Source organism: Armigeres subalbatus, chromosome 3, assembly GCF_024139115.2.
Source record: "Armigeres subalbatus isolate Guangzhou_Male chromosome 3, GZ_Asu_2, whole genome shotgun sequence".
Classification (NCBI taxonomy): Eukaryota; Metazoa; Arthropoda; class Insecta; order Diptera; family Culicidae; genus Armigeres; species Armigeres subalbatus.
In genome coordinates, this window is record NC_085141.1 from 235,818,105 (window position 1) to 235,835,457 (window position 17,353).

Sequence of the window (17,353 nt, forward strand, 5' to 3'; positions counted from 1 at the left end):
CCAATAAAGCAGCTGGTAAGGATGGTATCGAAGCTGAGCTCATCAAGATGGGCCCGGAAAAGCTGGCCACTTGCCTGCACATACTGATAGTCAGAATCTGGGAAACCGAACAGCTACCGGAGGAGTGGAAGGAAGGGGTTATATGCCCCATCTACAAGAAAGGCGACAAACTGGAGTGTGAGAACTTTTGAGCGATCACCATCCTTAATGCCGCCTACAAAGTGATATCCCAGATCATCTTCCGTCGTATGTCACCATTAGTGAACGAGTTCGTGGGAAGTTATCAAGCCGGCTTCGTTGACAGCCGCTCGACAACGGACCAGATCTTTACTGTACGGCAAATCCTTCAAAAATGCCGTGAATACCAGGTCCCAACGCACCATCTGTTCGTTGATTTCAAGGCGGCATACGACAGTATAGACCGCGTAGAGCTATGGAAAATTATGGACGAGAACAGCTTCCCTGGGAAGCTTACCAGACTGATCAAAGCAACGGTGGATGGTGTGCAAAACTGTGTGAAGATTTCGGGCGAACACTCCAGTTCGTTCGAATCGCGCCGGGGACTAAGACAAGGTGATGGACTTTCGTGCCTGTTGTTCAACATTGCGCTAGAAGGTGTCATGCGGAGAGCCGGGTGTAACAGCCGGGGTACGATTTTCAACAGATCCAGTCAATTTATTTGCTTCGCGGATGACATGGACATTGTCGGCCGAACATTTGCAAAGGTGGCAGAACTGTACACCCGCCTGAAACGTGAAGCAACAAAAGTTGGACTGGTGGTGAATGCGTCAAAGACAAAGTACATGCTTGTGGGCGGAACCGAGCGCGACAGGGCCCGCCTGGGAAGCAGTGTTACGATAGACGGGGATACCTTCGAGGTGGTCGAGGAATTCGTCTACCTCGGATCCTTGCTAACGGCTGACAACAACGTTAGTCGTGAAATACGAAGGCGCATCATCTGTGGAAGTCGGGCCTACTACGGGCTCCAGAAGAAACTGCGGTCGAAAAGATTCGCCACCGCACCAAATGTGTCATGTACAAGACGTTAATAAGACCGGTAGTCCTCTACGGACATGAAACATGGACAATGCTCGAGGAGGACTTGCAAGCACTCGGAGTATTCGAGAGACGGGTGCTTAGGACCATCTTTGGCGGTGTGCAAGAAGACGGTGTGTGGCGGCGAAGAATGAACCATGAGCTCGCCCAACTCTACGGCGAACCCAGTATCCAGAAGGTAGCTAAAGCCGGAAGGGTACGATGGGCAGGACATGTTGCAAGAATGCCGGACAGCAACCCTGCAAAGATGGTGTTCGCTTCCGATCCGGCAGGTACGAGACGGCGTGGAGCGCAGCGAGCGAGATGGGCAGACCAGGTGCAGAACGACTTGGCGAGTGTGGGGCGTATCCGAGGATGGAGAGATGCGGCCTCGAACCGTGCATTGTGGCGTCAAATTGTTGATTCAGTGTTATCTGTTTAGATGTTAACTAAATAAATGAAATGAAAAAAATGAAATCAACAATGTCATCAAGAAAATAGCCAAGAAGTATGGAATTTTATGTCGATTAAAAAACGAATTAACTGTTGCGAGTAAAATACAGTTGTACAAATCAATCATCTCTCCTCACCTGGACTTTTGCGCCTCCATTTTATTTCTGGCCAATGAAACACAAATATCGAGGTTACAGCGTTTGCAAAATAAAGTTATGCGCTTGATTTTGAGATGTAATAGATTCACTTCCTCCACCTTTTTGTTGGACGCTTTACAATGGTTATCAGTGAAGCAAAGAATTGTTTATTTAACTATGGTGTTCATTTTCAAAATAATAAATGGATTGCTGCCCTGATATTTGTGTAATCGAATTGAAAGAGGAAGTGACATTCATAGATATAATACTAGAAACGCGGATGAAATAAGAACACCTTATTTTTGTATGGAGCTTCACAAAATTCATTGTTTTATAAAGGAATAAACGTATTCAATTCGATGCCTACACACATCAAGCGTGCAAGGACACTGTCACAGTTCAAGAGACTTTGTATTTCACACGTAAAAGCTGTTTTTTAAACAGTCATATATTTAAGTTTTTGGTATTGACTAATTGTGTATCTTGACGAAGTTTGTGATAACGGATATCTTTTCTTGAACAATGTAAATGATTTTTTTATTTCATTAGGGCGCTTATAGACTATTTTTGTTCGCCTCGATGATGATGATGGTATTTTATTTATTGACTTGTATTTTTACATTCTTTTGTGTAGTCTACAAATGTTTGAGAATCGCGCGCGAAAACAGGTATAAATGACTTTTTACGATTTTATGATCAATACTTGAAACATTTGGAACTGTTTGAAGGATACTATGGAAAGTAGTGAGCTCTCAGATAGAACGCGATTTTATCGAGACTTTTGGTATCTACGGAGAGGTAACACAAGTTTTGAATTTTTTCGAGTAAATTAAATTGATTGGTACTAACGAGAATAGTTTGAGTACGCGCTTCTTGACGAAACTTTTGGCATCATGCGAGAGGTATCACAAGTTTTGTAACTTAATCGGGCTCGCTGTACCACTGATGATGCTTGCAAAACTCTGTGGTGGAATTCAACTGTTTCTTTCTACTAACTTATGTTTTTGCTGTACTATAGCGATGTTATATGTTAATGTTATTTATATCTGTGGAAATAATCGGATCGTTTATTGCTTGCCAAATCTGATTAAAATTGATCATTATTAATTATCTTAAAGATAAATCGTCTAGCTCAAACCTTTGTAGGGGTATGTGGCGGGACCATCATCATCATCATCATCACTTAAGTATACTTAAAAACGCCCTTTCGTTGAACATTACTTATCACTTTGGGCTCACCAAATTTCATTCTCAAAGAAAATTATTAATGTGAACATGAGCAACAGCTATTTCAAATTTCAAAAGCTATATCCAGAAATGTCCAAACCAAATATCCCAGACTGAAAATACCCGGAAATTCAAAAACGTCAAAAAATTTGCAAACAATCAATAAAAACCGACAAGTTACGGTTCAGATTTGAAAAAAAATGCAAGAGATTGTCATTTCATGGCTCAACATAAGATTATCCTTCAAACTACGCATCACGTGGTGAACATCGGATTTATTCCCACTCACGACAATCCAATATCCTATGTCGTCTCCATTCACGCGGCTAGACCGAGACATTGCTGCATCGCTATTTGCATATCCCGCTCTATCGAATGTTGCTACGCTTCCTGCCTCTTCAGCACGTGGACCAAGAAAGCTTTCTGCTGCTACACATGATCCGGCCATACGTCCTGCACCGCCGTCGTCGCCGCCGCCTAGCCAGCCGCATAAAACCGTTCATTCGTTGGTTGCTTCTTGCTGACCTCTCGCGTCATCTCGTTTTCAATATCGCTCTATTGTCCATCCAATCTACTGTAGCGTATCTGATTCACCTTCCAGCTTGCTTGCTTTTTTCAATCCATTTTCCTAGCAGGCAGCCGGCAGCCACCCACCCACCAGTTGACCAGTAGGGAGTTCAAAAAGATCTTAGCCAAATTGGCTCGTGCTGTAGGGATGCTCACTTTTGATGGAAGCTAATTCTAAGGTGGGCACTTTTCTTCACTGTATTTCTTTATTGAAATAGGAATGAATCCAGAAATTAAGCGTTTTCACTCGATTTCTCCAGAAAATCTGAATTTCACTGTTTCCTAGTGGAATCCCTACTGCAATACACACATGGACAGTTTTCGAATGTGTATGACAGCACGAGACCGACGGAAAAGCTGCCACCAGCGATGCCACCCGACCTCCACGCCGGTATGTGAATGTGTGCCAGCGAGGGGAAATCAATTTAATATTTTTCCATTTTCAATTTTCTCTCCGCCACTTTGGAGAAACTGGGAGCCTCGTCGAAGATGCCGGCTCGAGAAGGGCGGAGGTGACGGAAAGAGCAGAAAAGATTTTCATTTTATCACCCTTTCCTTAGAAGGGGCAAGTAGTTTTATTCGTACCACCTATTTCCCATACGTGTGTGCACCCACACAAACATGAAAATCAGAAGGAAACAGCAAAAAAAAATAAGATTTCGCACAAAGTGAAGAGGAATGTGGCTCCATTCTTTCTATTATTAGTTTTCGGATGAAAGTAAAATATATTAGTAAGTAGATTGCATACATATGTGGGAATCTTCTTGTGGGGTCCTGAGGAAGAGGAAAATCAGCTCCCATCATGAAGCCAACTTGTGGAGAAGGAAAAGTTCTCAAGTAGATGCGCATGTTTTTAATATCGCCGGGATTATTTATTTAATGTTTCTATAGAAATTCTGGATGATATGCAGAAAAGATTGTAATCTGCATTCAGGCAATGACTGGCGTTGGCATCTATCAGTACACGTGTAATGTCCTTATGTATAGCCAATGTTTATCCTTGATTGGGCCATGCAGTATCTAGTTCTAGAGCGGTCTAAATTGAAAAAGAAAATAAAACCAATTAGAGGTTTAAAACAAGTACGAAGACAGCAGGTATTGGAATGAAGAGTATTCGTGAGCTAATCTGTTAGTGAAAGATTTGGATTATGACAATATGTGATGATAGCTAACGCATATATAAAGATGAAAAACATTAGCACTGAATTTAATAACAAATGTAGACAGTTCTCGGCTTTCAGTCTAATTAAGTTTACCAGGTTTAGAACGGATATCCGTTTACGATCCTTATATAGACTAAAAGCCGAGAACTGTCTACATAATCTCAATCGCAGTCGACTCCTTACACATCTATTAACAAAATAATGCTAGATTGATTATAACCATGTCGAAAATATGTCGTAGAAGGGTATATGCTCTAGAAATATTAAATACGTACGTTCCTTTATCGAAACGCTTAGCTCACTTTAGCCATGAAATATGGGATAAAGTCAATAGAACCAATTAAAAACAATCATACAAAAGCTCGCATAACGCAGGCGAAATATGCGAATCCCGGATGATAAACCTGATGGTAAAAAGGATAAAATTGTTTTTTTTATTCTGATTTCATGATCCGTTGGATAGTTCCAACCCCCGATGGAAAAAAGACAACTCCACTGCTAAACTCATATAGGACCCATAAACAAGACAAGAATCTGCGTTTTTACTTGAAATTTTAGTGAAGGTCGACAGTTTTCATCTTATAACATGCAAACGACGGCGATTGGGATTTAACTCAAAGGATGAAGGCAAGCAAGTCTGCCACTTAACCATCGATACCATGCATCTATATGCTCAATGGCCTCTACTGAAATCTGCTGTCTAATTGAGCAGGTGGAACAGTCGGTGAATTTATTGAACGTGCAGACAACACAAGTGGAATAAGTATTAAGGACTAGGCTTTGCAAAATTGCATGTAGAAATTACATTGCTTGCACTTTTTCTTGAGGAATCTGGAAATAACTAACTGCGATTGTGTGTCTTCTGCAATGGCTGCTATGATCTGTCATGTGACTGCGAAACGGAGAGGAACGGAGGAATGTTGCTTTTTTCAAAGCCTTGTCCATGCCTCTTATTCTTAGCCTTTATTTAGACCTTTATTCTTAGAAAAGTGGCCGATATTATTTTTTTTTAATATGGCTCATTCAGTGGCCGCTAAGTTGCGAAGGCCGACGAAGGTCTTTCGTTGTCTTACTACGATTGTGTTACTGTAGTATCTATAAAAAGTTGCATGTTTCCGCAGCAGGACCTCACAAAGCAAACGTGTGGTGCTGATATAGGTGTGCGCAGTCACCCTCTAATCTGCATCGGCGCGCCATCGTTTAAAATTTCGGTTCAATCAAAGTTAATTGCCATTCCGTGCCGATAGTTCGAACGAGCCAGACGTGTGTGCTATGTCTCATCGCGGGTTTTGTTCGGTAGTTCTAGTCTATTGTGTGGTGCCTACCTACGGATCCAAGGCGATCACTGTCGGCGAGCGAAGTAGCTGCTCCTGGCGACGCCAGTGAAGCAGGCTTTTGTTTCTGCTGCTACCTTTTGATCGTAAACAGATATTGAGCATATTTACCATTCAAAAGTTGCATTTTTTGAGCTCTAAAAGTAACCTGAAGACGACTTTTTCAAAAAATTCAAAACAAAAAAAATTGATTAAAAATACTGTTTTTTTGAGGTACACCCTAATCTAATTAGGTAAAATTATTCTAAATCAGCCAACTTACGAGCTACAGAAATTTTTTTTTAGCTAAATTGATTGGAATAAGCTGCGCTACAGCTTTGTAGGACATATCATGTCAATATTTTGAGAAATAAAAAAAATATTTTTTTTTATATGATAAGGCACCATAATGATGGCCTTACTATTTCAAACAATTTTGTGGAACAACAGTTTTTTCTAAAAAATATAGTTTTGGCGTAAAATTCATCTTTCCGCGTAAATCAGTAACCTGGACCATAGTGCAATGGAGTTTACAGTGGATATTCTAGATTGCAAGGAATTGCATTCAGCAACCATGGTAGATGGCAAAAAGGTATATTCTAAGTCAGGCTCGCTTCGGGTGACGTTTGCCGGTTCGATTCTCCCAAAATATGTCGATTCAGAGAATATGTTGTTTCCGGTGCGTCTTTTTGTACCAAGGGTATTTAATTGTACCAATTGCAAACAACTTGGTCACACAGCCGAGTTTTGTGACAACAAACCACGTTGAAGTAAATGTTTCGAAAGACATCGGGAGGAATCCTGCCAGCAACAAGCCACAAAATGTGCTTATTGCGGTATGGCTCCTGCCCATGATTTGCAAGATTGCCCGGTGTACAGAAAGCGCACCCAAAAAGTGGAAAAAAATATTATAATATTTATTATTTTTAATATAATATTATAATAATAAAACAGAAATTTTGAAATTTTGAATATAATGGTAGGTATAATGAAGAAAATGAAGATTAGGAATTTTTGTATAAAAATCTATTATAAGAAATTTAAATAATACATACGGTGCCCTCCTTAGCCGTGCGGTAAGACGCGCGGCTACAAAGCAAGACCATGCTGAGGGTGACTGGGTTCGATTCCCGGTGCCGGTCTAGGCAATTTTCGGATTGGAAATTGTCTCGACTTCCCTGGGCATAAAAGTATCATCGTGTTAGCCTCATGATATACGAATGCAAAAATGGTAACCTGGCTTAGAAACCTCGCAGTTAATAACTGTGGAAGTGCTTAATGAACACTAAGCTGCGAGGCGGCTCTGTCCCAGTGTGGGGATGTAATGCCAATAAGAAGAAGAAGAAGATATATAATATTAATACATCTCCTGGGTAAAGACAAAAGTATTTCATATGTAAGAGTTCTATTCTGATGAACTTTGAAACGACATTAAAGGTCTAGAGCAGTGATCCCCAAAGTGCGGCCCGCGGGCCGCATGCGGCCCTCGAAGCCTTTTGCTGCGGCCCGTGAAGGATTTCAGAATATATACTACATGTGGCCCGTTGATAAGCATCAGATGACAGGAAACGCTTTTCATCATGGCAAGTTTTTGTTATACTCAGGGAAGCTGTCAAGTTCACATCGTTACGATGTTAAAGCACCATCATGATTTGTTAAATTCCTCACTTCATAGGTCAATACAGGTTTATAGGTCAACAGCAAACAGCTTCGATGATATTGCCTCAGGCTATGAAAATACCAAATTGCTTTATTTTTAACTCAAGAAAATAAACTGAATATTAACATACATTACGCTACGTAAAATGTTTAACAAAGTCAAAATTTTGTCCATGCTCCGATTAGTTGATGAATAAAAGTTTTCAGTAAAATTCAATGAATTATTGGCAGTGGCTGATTTTCTACCCGCCGCCTCCACATCCAGGCGCTATCGTATATGCGCAAATAGCCAGCATGAGTTAACCGCCAGAAATTTGTATGGCGAAAGACATCTAACGTGGGCTTTCTCAAAATTAGGAATTTTTTAGCATTAGCATTAGCATTGTTACGGTGTAATTCGTAGATTGGACACTAGTGATACTCATGTTTTACTTTTGAGATCCTTATCTAGAATGCTATCAGAAATCAAGAAGGGGAGTGGTCCTTGATTCCAGTCTTAAACAAAAATAACAAAAGCATGAGGATTACTACTCCTGGCCACGCCCATCTTCACCGTAACTAGGGAGAGGAAGGAAGTGTTGATGTAGTACTTACTTAACGAGAGGCCACCGACTTAGCGACACCCTCATAAGTACCACGGAGTTGGACTCAAAACTAGGAACTTTTCATGAAAAACTATTTGGTACCGGTTATGAAGGATGGTGTCCGCTACTACCCCAAGCAGCACGCGCAACATCTTTCAAATAGGTGTTTGTTCCTAAGAAATTGCATTGAAGACACTGGCAATACATCGAGTCACATTAAAGCCACTTCCCAGTTTCAGAAAAACACAATGTTTCATTTCCGTTTAAGTGGGGTCGCAATATTCTACCAATCTGACTTCTTGGGTGGTTTAAAATTCGATGTGTTTCATATCAGAAACAAAACAGATAAGTTGCAGAATTAATAACACTTCGGTTCATTGCTGTTACGACAATGTTTCTGATATGTTGCAAAACACTTTGAGCTCTGCTGAGCAGTATTTTATTTTTGACAGTCCCCTGCATGTTCCGTATAAGGTACAATAAAGTAAACCGTCTAAGACGAATTAAGTACTGTCCATTTAATTCCACCAGTTGATTTTCGTTATCTTTGCAGATACGTATTTCGACCACAACTGTGTGGTCGTCTTCAGTGTCTATTTCAATTGAAGCAAAATCTATATGCTGATTTTATCAAAGATATTCCTCGAAGGACAATTGGTTTTCCCATCTCTGAAGACAACAGTTAATCACAAAACTGATATTGAAGAAGGGATCTTGTGGTCAAACCAGGTCAAACGATTTGAAATTTGGTGAGAAAATTCCATTATATTTAATATTAACGTACACTGGATTTTATTTTTACACGATTTACATTTTCTCAATTTTTCACTCATCCTAAATGTTTAACGTATATTAATTGTCATGTGATTTTTCTTTGATTTATTCTGGATTTTTTGAAACATGTTGCGAAGAGATTGGTGGCAAATTGAAGTCACACGATCAAAAATACGAGCGAAAAAAAATCGTGTAAAAACAAAATCCTGTGTATATTGAAACTATATATTCAAAATGACTATATATTCAAAACAAACCATCAGGGCACATTATTGAAGCGATTTGGATGGGAAGAGTGGAATTGCCAACTTCCTATTGTTAACATTTCGTGGATAAAGGGCGGGCTCTTCTCCCCATCTATTGGGTCAATCTGGGAGACGAGGGCTAAGCTATATTATTGTATGTACGAACTTTCTTCTGGAAGGAGATTCTCTATTCATCCCGTGGATTCGCATAAGTGTCTCTGCTTATGGAACCACCCCACCCATTTTGGCCCTTCATACAGGAGTTTGATGAAATACAAACAATAATATAATCATGATCAAATCGTTTGTCAGATATGGCCAGTGCTATCGGCAGGTGCCTTGCTACAATAGATGGTAGTATCATCATCATCATCATCATCATCATCATCATCATCATCTACAACCGTTTCGGACAAACGTTCAATTCCACCAAATGGAATTCGGCTTACCGCGTTATTCGGCCAAGCGGCATTCGAACAAATCGCTTTTCGTCGAATGACTTTCGACCAAAAGACAGGAAAGGACATTTGGTCGAATAAATCATAACACCCATCTGGCCGAAAATGTCATTTAGTCGAAATAGTTATAACAGCCGAAAATATCGTTCAGCCGAACTGGTCATTTGGTCGAAGAAGTTGTTTGGCCAAATAGGTTATTTGACCGAAAATACCGTTTGTCGAAACGGTCCTTTGGCCGAAAACTTCATTTGGCCGAAATGGCCGTCTAGCTGAAAGGCCATTTGGTCGTATGATCCATTCGGCCAATTGCCCATACTGTCATACGATCATTACGACCGAACGGCATTTTCGGCCTGTTGACTCATTAGGCCAAACGACCATTCCGGCCAAACAACGGCTTTCCCGGCCAATTGTCGCTTTGGTCAAATGATTTTTTTTATCGAATCGTTTTCCATTTATAACCGTTTCGCACGAAATATATTTCTATCGAATGATTTTCGGCTATTACATCTGTTACATTGCGACTATTTCATTTGTTGCATCAAACGACGATGAAATTGTTGTTTCAATCTTCAAATTTGTTGTTTTAACGCTGATTCACTGCTTTATTCAAACAAACTTTATTGTTGTATCCATCCTGCACCCAGTAAACCACATATCGAATAACAAACAGCAAATAAAGTCGCATTTAAGTCCATTAAAAATCTAAATCGCACTGCATATCAAACTTTATCAGATTATTGTCGACAAATGTTGTATAGAATGTATCATATACGATAATTTTTACCATAGTGAAAATCAATCGTAATTGTGTGAATAAAAACTCATAATGACTTATATTCCTTGCAATATCCTATATCAGTGCGAATGAATGTCTATGTGAATCGTAATACAATCGAAACCACTTCAGTCCACATGGCTTGCAGAAGTTTCACGCAGTTGTAAAGATATAAATTGTATAGTTTATGTTGGATAAAAATCCGACTCTCTTGAAGATGTGCAGTATGGTGCAGTGATAGAGTATCCGCCTGCAGATCCAAAGGTCGCATGTTCGAGTCTTGATGTAGGTAGATTTTTTTTTATTTTAATTTTTAATCGTAATACTGTTCGTATGATGTCGGAAAAAATCGTGAAATCAAACTCGTATGTACCTATATCGCCTCCACTTTGGTACGTATATAGCCAATCTGTGCATTATATACGATTTAGTTGGTTCTTATATAATATCCTATATCAAGATTTGTAGGTACCAAAATGTTGACTGGGCATCGTATGACTGAAACAATAATAATATCGTTCTTTCAACATTCTGTAACCGTTCGCAAATCGTCTGAGGGAATTATTTAAACTTCGGTGGCTTTAGCGCCACTCTCGCGTACGAGAGACCCCCAGTCTGTTGACTTGCCCGACTATTTTTGAGACAATTCCTCAGGGGAAATCCTCGAACGGTTGCTGGCTGAATTTTCAAAATCACCCGCTGTTACCTGGAAAACCACCCTAAAATCCCTTGCCCTGATTACCCTTGTAATCACTTAAGCTCGCTCAACAATAAACGCAAAATCAAAAGAGGAATCGAAGTCTGAGATACAATCTACCAACGAAATAACGGAAACGTAAAAGAGAACAGCAGGTTCTCACGGAACTGCCGAAACAAAATCAATTGACTCTCAGAGCTTCAAATTCAACAAATTTATTATCACGACTTCATTCGGGTTGGACGGGATTTAAGTACTAGCTAGGGGGAAACTAATTCATGGCCATGATTATACAAGTTTCCACGTACCTGCGCAGGATTTTTGGTAGCGATGACGGGTTCTGGCGGGTGCCGAAGACGGAGGGCTTTCCGGCAGAGTGCCGAAGACGATGTTTTCCGGCGGGACGCCGAAGACGAAGGTTTTCCGGCGGTGTGCCGAAGACGGAGGTTCTTCCGGCGGTGTGCCGAAGACGAAGGTTCTTCCGAAGACGAAGGTTCGTTGCTGGTGACGCAGTTGTCGCGATGGCGTCGTAGTACCGGCGACTTGCCAGTGGGCGTTCGATGCTCCACACGATGGCGGCGTGAGCTTGGGTGAAAATGGCCGAACTAAAGGTGCGGAGGGAGTGGCGGCTGGACGGAAAGCTTCCGATTTTAACTTCCCGAGAGCGTCCGGAATAACCGTTCCCTCGAACTAGTAGCCCACTTTACCCACGTACCTTTCCGATTCACCGGGCGAGGACTAAAAGAATGCTACTAATTCTCGGTTCGGGTTCGGTTCAGCGTACGATAATTGGTGACGTACGGGAACCGCGCTCTCGACACCTGACCACCAGGGGGGTGTAACGTAATGGTGGTCTTTTCAACAGTTTTTGGCGACTGTCGGGTGAATTTCGCTCGACTATCTCACGAACTGCACTCCCCTCCGTTTAACTACCCCGAAAGGCGGGCCTTAGCGGACACCCAAAGCTCAATTTTGGTCGCACCGCGATCCACAGCAAAATGGATGGAACCCCAATTCGACTCCGCTGGTCGTCACAAAATTCCAGCCCGTACAAAAAAAAGCGCCTACGCGCTGGAAGTCCAACGCGAATGGCGAACGTTAGTCGTGTGCAAAATTAAAGTCATAAATCTAAATTACCTTTTTCTGTCTCTATATCTACTCCGACAAATGGAGAGAATCGCGAAAGTGTCAGGCGCACTGACCGAAATAAGCAGCTATCTGGAAGACACCAAAAGATTCTGTTTCAAGCACTTCACTTTACACCACTGTTCTCAATTATTACCTTCTGCAAACTTTGAAGGAACACGTTTCACTTTTGTAGAAATACTTTAAATTCTTCGGAACTTGGAAACCGCGATACTTCTCTTCCTCTAGTGCGAGCGAAAATGAACGAGCTTAAGGATTTCTACCTTCAAGAAACCTTGAAGGACAATTACTGGTTATGTACACAGATTCAAATGGCGATATCAATTTGGCGCCTTCCCAGGATCAAGCAAATGGTTGAAAAAGAGCTATCTAGTTTCAGGAGCCATTACTAAAAGATATTTTAGTTACTAGATAAAGATTGTCGCTGTCGTCGCTGTCCGGAACATCTTTTGCTGGCGAGGATAGGGGAGCTAAATGTCAAAGAAGGAAAATCCATGCGATTTGACAGGTATGTACCACACATGTTTCGGACAGCAGAACAAAGGGAACAGTAGCGACAATCTTTATCTAGTAACTAAAATATCTTTTCCATTAATGCACTCACTGAAACAGTATACCACTTTGCTTAGCCGAGACGCAAACCGCTCGAAATATTTCCTCACCCAAGACAGTCAAATAGTCGGGCAAATACTGATAATATTATGGTCTCGCTTTGGACTGTGAATCGTCAAGCCGACTTGACGAATTCAAGCATTATTTTGCTTAAAAAGAGAAAAACGTCCAAAGCTAATTAAATTCAAATAATCTAATAGTTACAACAACAAAAAATAAAGCAAAAAATAATTTATTACTAATAATTAAGCTTCAACTCATTTCAATGATATTTTACTTAAAAGGATAAAAACGTCAAAGCTATTTATTAATTAAAAATAATAATTTAATTTCATAATATATTTACAAATGATTTTGCTTAAAAAAAACGTCTGAAGCTTTAAGCAAATCCAATAAAATTATTCCAAAAAATCCACATCGCGTTACAATTCATTTTATAATACGGAAAAATTGTATAAACTGATCAACGTAAATCATTCGGTCTACACGAAGTAAGCATGGAGCAGAAGTAAGTTGGATGACTCTCACTCGCCATGTAGCTAGTTCGATTCTGTTGCTGTCACTTTTTCATCTTTTGTTGATGTCATCTTATTGTCGATAAAGTAGTTTCGCAGCAATTTCGTAAGTAAAAACTACCATGAATATTGATGTTTTGATGTATTATTTGACAGTGATAGCTGGAAAGCATGGTTAAATCAAATATATGCGAGCGATAACTCAACCAATGAAGTATGGTGATTCAACACTATTTGTGGTTGTATCAGCAATAAATATTATTGTTGTTGCAGAATCCGGTCTATTCTAACACATTTTATCCGTGTAGAAAAAAAAACAAAAAGAATAATCCACCTAGCGGTGATGGTGCTGATCTCGTTTATTATAAAACATAAGAGTAACAAGAAAAGCACATAAGAGAGGTCAATATTGCACTTTACGGCGATAGATTTAGCTATTTCCATCAATTCACATTTATTTGCGTTCATTTGAATGCATTGCAGCAGTTTTTGAAGAAAAAAAATCGATTTTGAAATTTCTTTTTTCCAAGGGCCAATTTTCAATAACAAAAAATAAGAAAGGATTCCGCGTCAAATACAACCTGTTGCAAGCATAAGGCTAAGTACAAAAAAGTGTGTCTCACTTTTTTTTTACACACACACATACAGACATCACCTCAATTCGTTGAGCTGAGTCGATTGGTACATAACACTATGGGTCTCCGTGCCTTCTATCAAAAGTTCGGTTTTGGAGTGATCCTACAGGCAAAACATGCAAATTCCATTAAATTTCCTATGGAACTTCCGAACAGTTTTCGGCGGAAACAGTTTTCCGTGAAAACTCCGGAACATATCGTGACAATTCCAGGGATTTTTCCGTGCAAACTCCTTAAAGTTTTCGTGCATATGCCGCAGAATTTTCTGTGTATATTTCGAAAATTATTAAACAGAAATTCCGAAAAACTTCCAGTGGATATTCTGAACATTTTCCTGTAGAAATTTGGATCAATTTCTCGCGGAAATTGTGAAGATTTTTTCACTAATAATTTGCCTAGCGAGCTCTAAAGAGCTTTCCTTGAAAATTACAAAGAGTTCTCGAAATTCAAAGTTGTTCCCTGTGAAAAATACGAAAATGAATATTTTGTAAAGCTTAGAGAATGTTGTTGGGAAGTTCCTCAGACTTTTCCGGTGAAATTTTATAGTTAATGTCTTGAAAATATCCATAAAAATGCATAAAAAAAATTTAAATAATTAAATAATAAAACATTACCACGCCGATTCACGCCGCCGCCACCGCCGGTTAGGCTTTCGAGGTGACGCCGAAAACGCCGCCGCTGCCGGCTGAAAATCCGACAAACGCCACCGCCTATGGTTTTCGGACCTTTAGCTTTAGCACACCTTTAGCTACTTAAAACGCATCAAACCAAGTTTTGCAGAACTAATTCCTAATACGTATTATATTATTTTTACTCACATATATACCAGTTCAATTGCTGGATTTTCCATGAAAATAAATGGAATTTATCAACAATATTTTCCGTTAAATTTAATTTGATTTTTCAGATGAACTTTCTGTAAGAAGTGTTTCCTCCTGCTGGTAAATCGCTGATTTACGTCACTGGCGAGTATTAATTTCGGAATCATGATATGCGATATTGTTAACGAATAAACAACGTCAAACAACGTTCAACAGCCTCTTCTTCGAAAAAAAAATATTTTAATACTTTCTAGATTTAATGATATTCTTTGCAACCAAACTACCCAATAAGTAAGAATAAAGAAGACACAGAATGTATTCATTAACATAATATTAAAAATAGTTATTTCAGCAGACAAACTGGCCTGTAAGAATAACTTCTTAGTTAACTTCTAAACTGATTAAATTAAAAACAGTTGAATTGCAACATAATTACAAAAACACGTTTGTAACGTATACAATGCTGCTATAACACATCGTTGATTAAAAATTACTAACAACTAGTTGAATGTTTTAAGTAACACTTTGTCCACTTTTTTTCCTTCGCCGAATACGGCAGAATTTCATGCGGAATGAATACGCATTATGTAATTTTCCGCATGATCCACCCGAGAGTGCTACTCGACCATTACACGGGTCAACCATTATTGCTGTACTGCGTCCCGAGCCACCGGGGTTTTTCTGGGTGGCCCGAGGCACAATGTTGGAAAATAATTTGTATGTAAAAAAGTTTTTATTTACTCCATGCTATTCAAATGTTTACTCATCGAGTTAATGACTACGACGACACGCCATCCAATTAAAACTGCAGAAAACAGCAGCAGCAGACTGCTGCTGGGTAGGAACAACGCGCAACATAGGAGAATATACAACATTCTCCGAAACATTATTTTTTGTTTCCTTTCTCCTCAACTAGACTGCCCTATTAGGCTGGGTTGGCGCTCTTCGTAAGGGAAAACTGCGAGAAAATACGATCAGTGCGGTACATTCTGGGTATTGAGGAGGCAACTGACTCACGAGACTATGGAAAACCAGCAAAAGTATACACAGCTCAAATAATAACCCTCCTCTGTTTGACCCCCTCCGGTCTAGGGAGAAGCCAGTTGGTGAGGCTAAATGATTCTGTTTTGTACGAGGATAAGCCTCTACATCTGTGAATGGCTAAAACGACGTAATGAAGAAAGTTAGTTTTTGCTATGGTTACAATTTTTAAATGTGCTTAAAATTTGCTTCCGGATCGAGACGTGGAACGGGTGGAGCGTTCCCCCTTGTGACCAATGGCACTAATTGGAACAACTTTGCCAACCGCTGCCGCGGAGTGAGAAGCTAGGTGCTCATATGCTAATTGAATCGGTTTGTGACACTTGTTTTGTCATGGGCCCTCTAAACGATACGTTAGGTTGGAATTAAGGTGGAGTTCCTGTTTAACTTGCTGTAGGGTATTACACTTACTGGACAAATGGATGATAATGTAATTGCTGATTACGATAACCAAGAAGCTTTTTGACTTGCCGGCACATCAAGGTTTATCGAAAGGCCGGAAGGTTATATCCTCACATCAAAACCAAACTTTTGATGGAAGACTAACGAAGTTATACATAAATGAAAATAGATTTCAATAATAATTATTATTATAGTTATAGCATTATTATATTAGTTTCAGAGCGAAAGTTTTTTTTTTCAATGGCCAATTTTTAAATCAGTCCATTGTTGTTAATATCCTGGACTAGCATGATGCAGATGCTCAGGCTTGTGAGTGTACCCAAAATCTGTAAAAAAAACTGATTAATCCGCCTAGCGGTGTTGATGCCTTTCTCGTGCAAAAAAATACGAATGAGTATTTTTTACGTTGTTTTGGGCATAGAAAATAGTAATTTGGCCATAACTTCTAATCCCATAGCCCAAACTGGCCAATTTTCTAGGCCAATAGGCCTATAGGAACCAATGGTACAGGATTCGCAGTCGAATGGAACCAGAACACATACACACACATACAAACATCACCTCATTTTGTCGAGCTGAGTCGATCGGTATGTAACACTATAGATTTCCGAGACTTCTATCAAAAGTTCTGTTTTGCAGTAATCGTATAGCCTTTCGGTACAACTTTGTTGTACGAAAAGGCAAAACGAGCAAAATATGTTGGTCGTACATATGTTTTTCTTGCCCTGATAGTATTGATAAAAAGGATCTTTTGTATGTAATATTTTTCTCGTATATCTTATGTGGGTAGGGCATCACAAAGCTTTTGTCAAGTAAGTTATTGAGAATCCTATAGCAAAACAAATTTGGGAACATCCATAAATTATGGAACGCATAGAGAAGGTAGGGGTGGGGGGTTGTCTGAAGTGTGACGATCCATACAAAATTTTCAGATGCTCCTTACAAAAAGTGCGACATAGGGAAGAGGGAGGGTTGAAAATAGCAACTTTTTACATTACGTAATGAATGGATCTTCCCTTGTTCAAAAACTAAACGAAGTTCTTTCAATCAGTACAACAAAATTCAATTTAAATAATGTGACCGTTACCAAT

General features: G+C 39.7%; 1 pseudogene; it reads left to right on the forward strand.

The window, feature by feature from the left end:
- The window catches only part of LOC134221037 (LIM/homeobox protein Lhx2-like), a 432,488-nt pseudogene that overhangs the window by 83,318 nt on the left and 331,817 nt on the right, over nucleotides 1-17,353 (forward strand).